General features: G+C 34.8%; 1 pseudogene; it reads right to left on the bottom strand.

Annotated features, from left to right (window-relative positions):
* Window positions 1–1568: 1568 nt before the first annotated feature.
* Window positions 1569–14553, bottom strand: LOC122293692 (annotated as a pseudogene).
* Between the last annotated feature and the right edge of the window lie 522 nt (window positions 14554–15075).

Consider the following 15075-nt stretch of genomic DNA (forward strand, 5'->3'; position numbering starts at 1 on the left):
TAAAAACCTATATTGTTATATTTTAACTGTATGAAGAAATGTTTACGAGTCATCGACTCATTTTAGTTTTAATGTGTGTCCTCCTAGGAACAAGATGAGCATGAAGCGTCAAGACAAGTACAGCCCAAGGGGAAGAGCACGAAAGTCTAGGCATGCTCTTTTGTACGAGAGACTTTAATTATAAAAATTTAATGTTTTCCGCTATAACTTTTTTAATTAAGGAAACAAGTCTTATTTATAAACATGGAATCTTTTGTATCCTAGCACGAAACGAAAGAAAATTTTAAAAGGAACCATAATTCCTATCTATTTTCTTTAAAATTATTTTCTAAAGGACCCACACAAGGACGAGTGTTACACTTGATATGTCCATTTTATTGCTTATCTTTTTCTGCAATGAATAGGGTAACGATTTTTCTGTAAGGACTTAAGGAACAAGATCCATGTAAGGTTTTTGCTTTTTCTCGCAGTAAAGAAACACTAATTTTTCTATATGGATCAAACTTTTTTATGTCTACCAAGAAGAGACCACTTTACTTTTAGTACTAGGTTAAACTAGTATTAGTCAATTTAAGGTTAGAACTCTGCCTTTGGATAGCATCCATGAGACTTTGTGGAATATACATAGTGAATAAAATGTGAAAAATAAGTTCCTCACAGTGTAATAGAATTTGACTTTGGCAAAATGAGCCATGAGATCTACACTTACATTGTAGACTACAAAGTAGGAAAAATAAAAAATAGGGAGTTGTTCCATATCAAAGTATAGGAAGTGTGAAGAAGTGAGTACTCAAAACTGAGCACACCAAGCATGATCTTTGCCCAACTCAACAAAACTAAAACTAAAAAATAAATAAAGCAAAAAAAAAAAAATTACTTGCTTTTTTTTTTTTTGCCCAAAATAATGAAAAAAATATATTTATGTTAAATGCATGTCCTAGACTAATGATGTGCAGGAAATAATAAAAAACGCAAGTGTGCCTATCACATAGTGTCACACACACTAATGGTTTTCCTTCTTGGCAATGTTCACCCCTCATCTTCTTTGACCACCCATTTTGTTTTAAGTTTTGAGCAATTCTTTTCATCATCACTACTTTTTATGATATTTTCTTTGTTGTGAAGACAAAATTCAAATAGTTCACCTAGCTTTAAGATTATGGAGGTTATTTGATGACTTAACTCTTAGACTTGGTTTCCCAATGTCTTTACCTTTTTCTTTGATTTTCTTTCACCTCCATTTTTAGTACTTTACTCAAATTAAAGCAATATAGCCTTATATGACCAAAAATACCACAATAAGGAAAAGTAGGCACAAACTTACCTCCAACCTTACCTCGATTCAACTTCTTTGAGGTTCATGATTCATGTGGCTTTTCAAAATAATTTGACATTGACACGACTTCTCTCGGAGCATCCACAACTTGGCTTCTTTTAATAGACACAATACTTCTAGAGGTAGTGGCAACGGATGATAAGGCTTGAGCATCTTTGTCTTGGGAAGTGTTATACCCCAAACCAATATAGTCACAGCTGGACTTTTGACTACTTAACATCTCATCCAACTTCTAAGTTGCTGAATTTTGTTGACACTCTTGAGAACTCTTCAATATGTCTAGTGCATCATTTCGAGTCTTCAATCTTAATATCTCAACCTCAAAAATTTTCAGTGCCTTAAAAAGATTGTTCTTTTCATTCTCCACTGTTGTGGGTTCGTAAAGTTTCTTCTTAAACATTTTCAGTTTGACTACTTCTTCACATAAATCATTATAAGCATCTTGTATGCTTAGCTTATGGTCAGAATCAACAAGAGCTATATCTGAGTCAGTATCATCAAATTTACTTTCATGTTTTGTTAGCACAATTTAAAGAAAAAAAACCATCAACAATAGTTGCAAAAGCCATAAAGGAACCTTCATCATCAGATGATGAACTAGAAGTTTCAGATTTTGAAGTGTCACTAAGCATGAGATTTAGTTTGGGCATTCCACTCTTATGTGACCATAGCCAGAACATTCATGACATTGTACTTTGTCATTTTTCTCATATTTTTTCTTTATTCCATTTTTCTTTTTTACTTTTCTTTGCAGGAAATTTCTTACCTCTTTTTGTTTTCCACTAGCTTTCTTGTTAAATAAGAATTTTCTAAATTTCCTTGCAATGAGATATATATCTTCATCATTCAGATTTTCTCCATTAAAAAAATCTTCTCGATCTTCTTTCATAGTTTTAAAGAAATAGACTTACCTAATCTTGTTTGAGAAAATGAAGACTCATATGTTTGCAAAGAATTGACTAGTTCTTCAACTTTAATAGCATCCAAATCCTTACTTTCCACAATGGCAGTAACTTTTGGGCAAAATCTTTCTAGCAGTGACCTTAAAATCTTCCTCACAACTGTTGAATCTTCCACCATCTCCCCTAGATTAAATTTGAAATTCACAATATTATTAACTTTAGCATAAAAATAATTAAAGCTCTCATCTATGAGCATTTTAATCTGATCAAATCTTGAGGTTAGCAACTGTAATTTTGAAGTTTTTACAAATCCTGTCCCGTCACGCGTAACCTCCAAAATATCTCAAACTTCTTTGGCAATCTCATGCATGGAGATTCTTTCAAACTCTTCAAGAGATACAACCATGAAAATAGCGTTAAGTCCTTTGTTATTCTTGTTACAAATGTTGATCTCATCTCTAGTTCAAGCATCAAGAGTTCTCTCGGGCTTAGTCCATCCTAGTTCAACTGCTTACCACACACGTTCATCTAAAGACTTGAGGAAAGCCCTCATACGAACTTTCCAATCAACATAGTTTTCCCCACCAACGCCTAGTGGGACATATATCACACTTGAATGAGTGAAACATGCTCTGATACTAATTTAAATTACTCAAATGTCCATGTATATTAACTCAAAGATCTATCAATTCACTAGACAAATTGGTTGGTGGCTGGATGTTTGCTGCTACATGCATGGATGGTGGTGAACAATAGGAACTGTGGCTCTTGATACCAAATTGATGCAGGACCTTGCAATATAGCAAATAAAATAGAATTCTAGGCTCCTAGCGTCTCACCAGATTTCTCTCATCTCAGGATCTAGTAAGAAATTTCATTAATGAGCAAAAGTGTCTCTTTTCTACATCTTAGATCCTTCAACGGACCAAATAATTTACTCAACACCAATTGTAAATATACTAGGATTTCAAATGAGACTCAAATAAAAACTATAAATAGCCTAGACTCAAAATGATAACTACTGCTAGACTCCTAAAGAAAACAACAACTAGCCAAAACATGGCATGGGCATTCTTCCCAATATTGATAACTACTAACAGGGGAGTTTACTCCCTTATTGACAACGACGACTCCTTCATATGCTACGAGACTGATCCTTCGACTGGGACATTGTCACTAACAGTGACAAAATAAGTCAACAGAAGTTGCAACTAAATCACAATTGATAACACTCTTTAATGTTGATGCTGATACAAAGTTGATTGGCAACGAACACTAGGACACCACCACTGGGAAATTGTATGAGCCTCAAAAAAATCTAAAGAAGAAGAATTATTAGCAGCTTTTGTTTGGGTGACTCTCATTACCAATTAGATGTGCCGAAGGAAGGATATGCGTTGCATGTTTTGAATCTGTCTGAAATACAACATGATTGACTAGATTCCTTATACTGTTATTTTCTGCTAGCTTCATGATTTCTCTAGCTCCATCCTTGCTTTTGAAGTAGTCAATATATGCTACACAAAAAATATCTGCTGGGTTCACAAACATGTGAGGAGTCCAAGGAGATAATAAAGCAAGATGTTCCTCCATTCGAGCAAGATTCCTAGGTTCCGCAGCAAGGGTGAGGCCTGCCCTGAGCATATGACGTACACCGAGGATTCCAGTCTTCACTTTCTCATTTTCTAGCATCTTTATGGAGGAAGGTACGAAAGATAGGAATGGAGGATTAAAAAGATAAGCTTTAGGATACCATTTCATATTGAGAATCATCTTCTTTCCAACAAGCAATGCTATAGCTGACCCCAATGAATGTCCAGCCAACCATACATTTCGATCCCTATTCGCCTTAACTAAATGCTCAACATGATTCAGGGCAAGTTTAAAGTGACTGCTCTCTTCAAGTTTGTGAAAAAAGCATTTGAAGTCTAATGTGATGTCATTCCTCATTGTCTCTGGCATGAGGAGTGTTCCCCGGAAGGCAATAACATATTCTGGGGCGTCAAAATCACCTGATGCATATTTGCCATTGTATTTACAAATGGCATCAAATATGCACTTGTCATCATCTATGAGACGTTCATCTAGGTGGAAGTTGAAGGAAGTCCACCAAGGTTCAGCATTATCTTCTGGATAACTACCAAGGTTCTTCCTCTCGTGGTCCATTTCTAAGGAGTATACTCCTTGAACTAAGCCGACAACGATGGATCTCTGGTGATCTATATTTTTCCTGCAACAAGATTAAAACTAGGCATCTTCATTTGAATTCTCCAGCAGTATTTTAAAATCTAGTTGATGATAATCCTATGGAAAAAGCTGCTAAGGTTTGCTTTATCATTAATATTGTAGAATTTCAAGAAGCACTACAAGAAATCGGGTCTTTTCCAGCGAATTTATTGTTGCTACAAATAAAATAGCTGAAATAGTATATTAAAAGCAGCGATTTTAGTACGCTACAGGTTTTTAAAATAGTAATTTTCTTTTAAAATTTTTTGCAACGATTTTTGACTTATTGTAATGAAATTTTTGCTGCTTAAGAAAATTACTGTTCACTACCGAAAATTACAGTGATTTTTTGTGTTAATACAACAACTTTTGCTGTCAGGGGTAGAGTTAAGTTTAAGCAGTGCACTTATCTTCGCTACAACTGAGACTGACGCGCCAAACACCAATTTCACTTTTAATTTCCCCCCAACTTTTTTTTTTCCCCATGTTTGCTCACTCCGACCGATTTCCCCAACCTTCTACACTTCGAGTCTTTGATACATTCCCACCAACAATATCGTAGCTCAATCCACCCAACCGAAAACAAATTTATCGCGTTCAAGAGTGGCTTGAGCTCCTCGACCTCTAGTCACTGTCGCGTTTCTCCCATTCGCATTTTGGGTTCACCAAATTCTAAGAACCAATTTTGATCTCCCAATCATAAGTTCTAGTGTGCACACGGCCTTCCATGCTATTTGGTTATTGTCTCCGTTTGGGAAGCTGAAGGACTACGTTTCCACCTTCACTGGAATAGACAATTCCAGCCCTCTATCTGTAGTCTAAAGTTATCAGTCCTCTATTTTGCAAGAATGATCAAACGATTGTCCAGGTATCCACTAAATTTATGAAACCCCTTTACGAGTAGGTTGCATTACAAAAGTTGTCGTAAAATTGATGTACACTTGTACTTTTTGGGTGATGTGAAACTGATGTGCATGTGCGTTTGCCTGAGGTATACTAGTTGTGTATCTGCCTCTTGTGTTTGGATTGCTCAATCAGTTGTGTGTATTAGATAATTTTAGTATTAAGCAAATAGAACTTCTTGTAGTTGAACCAGAAGCATGTTGATTTCAACAACAACACCCAGAAAATGTGTTTGGTCATAGGTTTCCTGTAGGTTTCCAGCGTGATTTTCCTTCTAACAATTTGTATGACAGAAGATTTAAAAATAGATACATTATAACAGAACATCAAAATATGTATAAGAGATGCTACAAAAAAACAAAACGCTGCAATACAAGTTGTTATGAATTAATTAAAGAATGTTCCTTTCTCCATCTCATGACTGGTGGGATTTGGTCCTGTTTTTCCAACTTATTTGCAATAAGTAACTTAGTGATATATTTATAGAGCCAAGCAATTAAATGTCTGTTTAATGAAATGTGGAAAGCCCCAACTTCTCTCCAAAATTATCAAACTGCCATACTCTATAAATAAGATAGGAGCATCTTCATTGTTTGCTGGGTGTTATGCTGCTCTAAATACTTAAAAATAAACATTGGCTGAACAGTTTTTGGGATTGAATAAAGTAGAGTAAGATGTATCCTCTTGCCCCCACTATGGGCATCTCTTTCAATCAATATAGGAAGGTTTAGTACGTGTCATTATATGTAGTTTTATCATACAGGCCTGATTATGGCATTCGTTAATAAATTACAGCAAAAACTGGCTAGAGTCTAACAGTCAATTCTCATATTTTTAAAGCCTAGAATGATTGCCTTAAAACTAATGGAAAACAAAACCCTTACATATTAGTTACAATCTTTTATGATGATCACTGAAAAGTCACAATGCAGTGAGAAGCTGCCACATTTTCTTTTCAGATGAATAATATTACTAAATATTGTTCATATTAGTGCTTCCCATTATACATATATAATAGGAAGTTTCCACCCATCGATATTTAGTAATATCTTTAGTGCATTTCTCTATTTTTATAGCAATGAATATCATGCCTTCAGATCCTCTACATGTGTTTAATGAAAGTTTTATATTTCAAATTACTAAAACTTATATTGAAAAAAAAAAAAAAAAAAGAGCTTAAAGATCAATTAGTGGCCTTCAGCTTGTGTTTTCTGCATTCTACTAGCCTTTGTGACAGCTTGCACTACAAACTTAATCTGTTGTGTCGTTTTTGTGGATGTGCAGTGGGATTTAGGGCACAAAACATTAAAGTTCTGTTTTAATGCATCTGAGTTGTGGTTCTTTTCTGTGCATCTGTGTTGTGGGTCTATTGTGGGGGTAGTTGGTTGCTGTCTTTTGCCACTGACCAAGACTCTTGCATTTTATTTTATTTTCTTTTTATTGTTTTTTCTGATCTAATCTCTTCTCATGCATTCTAATTTGAATTGATATTAATGCTTGTGGCGACTCAAACTCAAGAGCATAATTTAGTCCAATGAATGAGTTAGATGGCAAGGAAAACTTAACTAGTATATATTAGCATACTTATTATGCAGATCACTTAGAACTCTGACACAGTAAGAAGCTGCCTGTATTCAGGGATGAATAATCTTATTCATATGACTACATAATTACACTTCAATTTATGTAGTATATTAGAAGAGCTTCCATGTAGTAAGCATATTACATGGAGGCTGTTTCTTCCTATACATTCATATACATTAAGTGACAGCCTCCACCCATTAATTTCTTTAATAAACTTTGGACTTTCCTTAGAGCCTCCATTACTCTTAAGAGATTTTTTTGACACTCTTAACTTGGACCTCCACTTACCTTACTAGCAACCCTGCAGTTGTGCCAATGATGACTTGAGGACTCTAATGAGTACAATCTCTCATTGACTGGGCTTCAGAGCAAGACTTCATTCTAGAAACACTCCCAATTGTCTTCCTTTCAAGTGCACTTACGAATTCATATATAGGCTTTAACAATTACAATCTCAACCATTTCCTAAAACCATACTTTTAGATGAAATTAAATGACAATCCATATTGATTCCTGTGATCAATATTGATAATTAATGAAATGATAAACTAGGCTTTCTAGTTTGTAGAGAAAAAAAAACTATTTCAGAAAATAAACTCCTGTAAGTAGGGAAAGATTTTATTATATTAGTAGCAAATTGGAAAATAAAATGCTATATGAAACTTAAAAGGGAAATTAAATGCTTAATTTCTTTGATTTTAGTAATTATGGGCATTGTTATATAATATTTTCTTATTTTTACAAGTTTTAGAATCCTGATAAAAGATGTTCAATTATATTTCCCACTACCTTTGTAATGTGTAAAATCATGTAGTCATTCCTAACCTAATAATTTAGTAATTTTTGATTTGACATGGTCACCAAAACATTGTTCCTAGATCGAAGGACTTGACTAAAATTAATAAAAAATGGTAGGTCCCACTATTTTGTTGGAGAGATTGACACGTTTGCTAGTGTCCCAAAACTAGCAAATCATTACCAGTTTTAAAACACTAACCTGATGACCCAAAACAGCCATACCTTAAATACTTTCTCACTTTAGCAATGCTAGCTACCCCTTGATACTTGCATACAAACTTTCATGGCGATAAAACAAAGGATGGCTAATTCTACACAATCCCATGTAATCATCAAAACTCTAATGACTCCTTCAGTTACCCTAGCTAGCTGTTTGTCTCCATATCTAGCTTATGCCATAAATTGTATATAACAGAGGTTTCTATCTTTTTCTGTTTAAAAAAATTACTAAAAGTAGTTTGAATTGATATTGGGGTCTATGTTAAATTAAAACATTCAGGTGAGATGTGGCCTAGCGTTTTTGCAGCTTCTATGTATGATTGTTGTGCTGTGCAGTACTATCCTGCCTGACAGCAGGCATAATGCAATCTCACCTCAAGTACCATACATCTTTTATGTCTTGTCAAACCCAGACACCTTAACCTAATTAATTTTCATTAGTATAGTCTCCATTGGATATGCTGCAGGGGCATTTGTTTGTAATTGATATCGCTTGTAGGGCACATGGACCAAATCCTTATGTGTAGCAAGGTCATTTCATATAAAAATGGGATCTGTACATGGCTGTTATTTTCACCTACTTGATCTGTAGAGGGACGTTTCAGTTGGAGACTTAGTGTAGCAATGTCTTGATGTCTTATGGGATTGGGTCCAAACTCGTTCTTTTATTATATAGAGATGCTAATCTTTTACATAATACCAATTAAGTAATCAACCTTGCTTGTCATATATATGTGAATCCAACCTGATTATTGTAAGGATAGTCAACCATTCTGGATCAACACGAGTAGGTGATTAATTTTAGAGTGCAAGTTGAAGAAAACAATTAATAGGACAAAAAAAAAATATTACTAAAACTTGATAGTACATGCATGTTTTCTTGTGTGCACTAAACTATATATCATTGACTTAAAGTTATTTAAGTCAATGATATTTAAATGAGGCAACAAACATTTTGACACCAGATCTAATAACACATATCCCTTTTTCACTTTGAAAGGATGAAAATCTCCCTCTAAGATAGTCTGAATTTTGACGAAAGTTTTCATATTCTCGATTCCCAACCACATCTCCTCAATCTATCCAATGGACCACTGAAAATGTCAAATCTTTGACTGTGTTTACTAACATGGGTTCTAACCTTTTTTTAATACGTTATATGGTTTTTTACTTTCTTTTCTTTCATTACACATTGTGTAATCTATATATACAGTGGATTTTTGTTTATGTTTTCCGCATACTCTCCTCTTGCAGCCTTGGTTTTATTTTCTGTTCTACATTATTACCTTAATAATAATAAAAAAACTTGTTAATGGAAATTGTACTCTTTCCTTACATTAATAATGTTGCTGTTTCCTTGAAGGGTACTTTTGTCTACCCTGCACTTGCTTTGTCTACCCGTCTCTTATATGCTTTGGGTTTGTATTAGTTTAGGGTCTTGCATCAATTTTATTTATATTTAATTTTAGAATTTAAACCGGTAGCTGAAATTACCAAAAGTCATTAAATATGTCTTGATTCTCCATCAATACATATGTTGTACATCTGATCCCCTCATCAGTAGCTTCTTGTCTTTTATGTTTTGCTACCTTTCCTTGCATTAACATTGCTGGTATCCAAAGCAGTACCCATCAATATTCTTGCCTGAATGTGATCATTTAGATCATGAATAATAGCTTGCTGACCGTTTTCATCCAATAACTTTTGATTGTTTTGGTATGTGTATATATATAGTACTAAAATGAATACTATATTGGTGATTTTTGTATTCATATATATATATATATATATATAATTTATGTGATTAAATCAGGACTAGGATTGTATGCCAATCGAATATTTAATGTATGGCTTATATAGTACATTCAATCTGGTTGTTTATGTTGCCTTTTGTTTTTCTGAACCATTGGAAATGTGTGGCTTCAACAGGTGTGTGGATTTGATATTTCCTTTGTTGTGTAGAATGATTATTCTTGTGGTAACTCTCGGTTAGCTTCAAATCAGCAGAAGTATAGACTTCAATTTCTTTGGTCCAATACCACTAAATCATTTGCTGGAATTTGTAGCACCAAAGTTCATAAAGATGCATTAAACTATGGTCATTCCTTTGGAAATCGACCAATAAACAACCAAAGTTTGGTTGCTCTCTCACTCCCATGTCTATTCTTTTAATTTTGTGAATGTTACTAAATATTTACTGATATGATCCAGCGAGAACGAACACATGTACATATGGAAATGAGGATCGCAAATCATTCAATATAATTTATAAGTTGATTAGACCTCTTTTGACTTTATACATGTCAAACCCTCATTCATATCATTTTGGGCACATAAAAAAACTAACAGCTCCCCTTGACCAAACTTTCCTTTATGTCTTTCAAACGCTTTCCACGTGCTCATTACATATTTATCTATTAGAACTTACCTATTTGTTTTCCTTCTTAATGGCCCAAGTTAGTAAAAGTTGTAGCATATAAAAATATTCATGTCATTATTATTATTATTATTATTATTATTATTATTATTATTATTATTATTATTATTATTATTATTATTATTATTATTATTATTAATTATTATTTTCTGATAAAGGGTGTTTGCTGAAAAATTTATACTGACCAATCTATTGAGCACTTAAGTCAGTTTGTTTCGCTTTACATGCATTGGGATATTGTGATAATTTGCTATGCTAGATCCTGAAGTGAGTTCAGAGATTGTCGTGTAAGTCAAGTTAGAACTCTTAGATTTGCGTATCCATCTTGCACTCTAATTTTTAATATTATTTGACACTCTTTCCTTTCACAAACCAGGAGTGGCAGTTTTTTCAGTGTTCGTGTACTCATATAGTAGTGTATATATATTATATTTACTATAATACAGACTGTTGGTAATGGTATTCCTAGTAAACATATTTGGGCTGTCTAACTTCCATGGAAATCCCATACGGATTGCTGCTGAGCATGGATAATTTTTGAGGTACACACTTCCCACTTTGTTCTCTCTGAAAGAGTGGATATATGCATTCCTCTTGCTGCTCTTCACAATGGTTGATTTGATTTTGATGACTCATAATGATAGTATGGGATCTGGATGTCACATGGGCTAAGTGGATAATGTGTGTAGAGCATAGGAATGAAAGTTCATTTGTTCAATAATTGAATTTGCTAGTTTTGTTTGGACATAAGAATGAGCCATAGTAGATCCCTTTAAAACTATTTGTGAGAAAAATCAATTCAAAATTATCCGGTTATTTTCAATATTAGCGCATGCCTTTGGTCCTGGAGACTCACTTGATGGTTTTTGGTTATTGCAAAGTTGGTGGCAGATGCTTAATTTTTTCTGTTAATGAAAATAGATAATGTCTACCACATGGCTGGGAACCTTTGCATTATCGAGTGCTAGCTACCTTGAAGATCAAGACAAAACAAGAATCCCATCCTAATGGTTTGAAAGATGATAACACCTACAGAAAAATCTAGCTAGATTTATTTAGAATGGGTTTCAAATGCTATGTTCTAGTTGTTCTGCTTTTGTGGTAAACACAACTTAAAAGAGGAATAAATGGGGATTTTACATGATGGTTTTGCTCACATTGAAGAGAGACTGTTTTGAAAACAAATATATGGTTGTGTTATTATTTGCTGTTATTTATTGATGATATGTTCTAGTTGCAATTTGTAAACTGCATGCTAGGATTTTCTGGGTCACTTAAATTTTCTAGCCACTTTAGCTGAATCCAAGCTTTGTGGGGTTCTCATGTTACAAACATTATAGATTTTAAGCCTAACCATCATCTATGCACTCTAAAGACAGCAACAGCTCCTAGTTTTTGTGTTTCAAACTTTTCTTTCTAGAGTAATTCCTGAGTAACACTTATGTTTAAAGAGAACTTTAACTGTTTTAAACGAGTCATTTGTGTGTGGCCATTTGGATGTCAGCTAACATTTGTTATGTCCACTTTAGCTGAATCCAATATGCTATTTGGGGGTTCTAGCATTGGAGATGTAATATGCTACCATGGTACCATGGCTTTGTATGTTGCAACTAACATGAATGTCAACCCATTTTGTGAATTGCTCTATCACCCTTACCGTTGCATCAACAGTCAAGTAAGAAGGGAAGGTAATAGAGTTCTGAAAGGCACTAATTACTGGTTGAGCAAACCCTATCTATAAACATTTTACAAAGGGGGAAAGCAAACCTTGGAGTTGGAGGAATTCTGCTCTATTTAGATCAAATTTCCCGAGATTCTTGCAATCCCTTGTAAGACTCCTTTCACCTTCAACAACCTGGTATCATAATAGGAGCATCCAACTTTTAGATTAACAGTTCAAGAAAGCTAACACACAACTAGTTGAATTTTCATAAAAACAACTTGGAAGAAAAATAAACAACATGCCGGTACCATACTTGAATGGACACGGTAGTCTGCTGATCCTGGTAAGTGGTAAAAACTGCAATTTCTTTGTTGGGATAATAGTGTCTCTTGGGATCAACTTGGTCATCACTCCACCAACAGTTTCAATTCCAAGGGTTAGTGGAGCCATGTAACAGGAGAAGGATATCATTAATCAGGAATCCCACAAGGCACATTGTCAGTGCTGCCCATATAGTTCAGCTACATTATGGTAGCACCGTCTTATGGATAACATAATTGCAAACATATAATATGAAAAGAAAAGTAGTACCTTTAGTTTCTTCACCACCCTCTCCACTCAATATGCTTCCTTGTACAGCAGCACCATAAGCAACTGCCTCATCTGGGTTCACAGCTTTGTTCGGTTCCTTTCCATCAAAATAGTCCTTAAGAAGCTGTTGAACCTTTGGAATCCTAGTGCTTCCACCAACAAGCACAATTTCATCATTAACCAGTTCTTCTCCAAACCGACATCTTCCATAGCCTTCTTAAGACGTCCCATGGTCTTTCTAAACAAATCATTAATTCAGCTCCTCAAATCTAGCTCGAGTCAGTGGTTCAAAGAGGTCAACACCTGCATAAAGTGATTCAATCTCGACACGGACTTGGTGTCGGCTGCTAAGAGCTCTCTTGGCGTGCTCACTTTCCCTCCTCAGCTTCCCAAGAGCTCTGTTATCCTTGCTGATGTCCTTGCCATACATATACATATCAATTTGATGAAATAGTCCATAATTCTATGATCAAAATCCTCACTTGCAAGGAAATTGACCTTCCTTAGAGCATGAAATTTTAACTTATAGGGGAGCTTAATACAAACACTTCTGTCTCATAAAAACCAGACACTTGGCATTTGCGCTGCCTGCAAAATACTCTTAAATCTGCCTTTCTTATGATAAATAAAACATACTGAACCAGTAAACAGTGTTTCATACACAATCTGAAACCCTCTAGGGTTTGTTGCAGTCAAAGTAGTCAAATCACCCTAATTAATCATAGGAGACTGGAAACTTTCAGACTTAATCAAAATTTTATATAGGCAGCCAAGAACATATATAATATACTACTCCTTTCAGTCCATGTCTTCTCTTACAGAAAACTTAACAACCAATTAAACAATGGCTAAGAATATATGGTCTAACCTCTAAGATGAGTGTCTCCATTAGTGACAAGAACCTCAAAAACACCATTATCAATTGTCAATATATACTAACATCAAATGTCCCACCACCAAGGTCAAACACAAGGATGTTCTTTTCACCACCCTTCTTGTCTAGACCATAAGCGATGGCAGCAACAGTTGGTTCATTGATAATTCTGGCAACATTTAGTCCAGCGATGACTGCCGCATCCTTGGTAGCCTGCCTCTGGGCATCATTAAAGTACGCTGTATGTTGGAACAAATATAAGAATTAGTGTAATTGAAATTAATGATAGGGTTTAAGAAAGTAGAAATTAATCTATACCAATGGAGTAAAAGTATTAGGTACACAGTTGTTACTTTCTTTAATCACCAAGAACTGTCACAACGGCATCCTTGATTTTCTTCCTAAGGAATGCTTCAGCCATTTCCTTCATCTTACTCAGAATCATGGCACTGATCTCCTCACTTTGTAAACCTTGGTCTCACCATCCTTAATCTTCACTTGAATGTAAGGCTTTCCATCCTTGTTCACAATCTTGTATGGAACAAGCTTCATGTCTCTCTGAACCTCCTTGTCTTCAAATCTGTGTGTTTATAGAAAAGCCTGTCATAATGCAATTTCCAAACAAATGGATATATAATCAGAAATCAACAAGTTGATAAGGATGAAATACTTTCTTCCGATAAGACTCTTGATGTCAAAAATGGTCCTTTCAAGGTTGATGGCTGCCTAGTTCTTTGCAGCCTCACCGATTAGTCTCTCACTGTCAGTAAAAGCAACCCATGAAGGGGTGATACAGTTTCCTTGGTCATTCGCTATGATTTCAACATGACCGTTCTTGTAAACACCAAATATGAGTTTTAATTGTATTTGCAAGGCTGGAACTTTGGCTTTAATTTCATTTGTAACTTGACTAAGTTTAGTTTATATTTAAAACTCCTTCCTTTTTCCCGCTCTTACTTCACGTTTAGCACCTAAAAAGATAGCAGCAAACACACTTCCCAATTCTGAAATTTTCTGCATCAGAAATATATCATGGTTTCTTTCAACTTCATCTATCCTTACATTTTCCCCCTAATACTTGTTTAGTTGGGTGTGTAACTATGTGGGTGATGATTGAAACATGCAATATTTGTGCTAGAGTCTGCTTGAGATTATGACTTGTTTTTCTGCTCTGTTTTGTTCCATGCCGACAGCCTTACCAAAAAATTATTCTGCTATAGTTTTAACAATAGTAGTATGCTCTATGTGAATCAGTCTTCGAATATGTTTAGGCCTCCATTTATGTGTTAAACTGTAAGATATCAGTATGAATTGTTTTACCTTCTACTCAAGCTAATAACTAAGTAAACCTCTGAAGGTTTCAATAGAAATCCTTGGTTTATCAAGAACTATCTCTTCCTCTATTTATGCTATGTCTACCCACAAATCATGCTTATTCCTAATTGGAAATAAACACTAGTTCATTGCTTGTGTAGTTGGGATTATAGTTGAAGGGGGGGGGGGGGGGGGGGGGGGGGTGGTTTGAAACAGGTATACAACTAA

Source organism: Carya illinoinensis, chromosome 14 (assembly GCF_018687715.1).
Source record: "Carya illinoinensis cultivar Pawnee chromosome 14, C.illinoinensisPawnee_v1, whole genome shotgun sequence".
Classification (NCBI taxonomy): domain Eukaryota; kingdom Viridiplantae; phylum Streptophyta; class Magnoliopsida; order Fagales; family Juglandaceae; genus Carya; species Carya illinoinensis.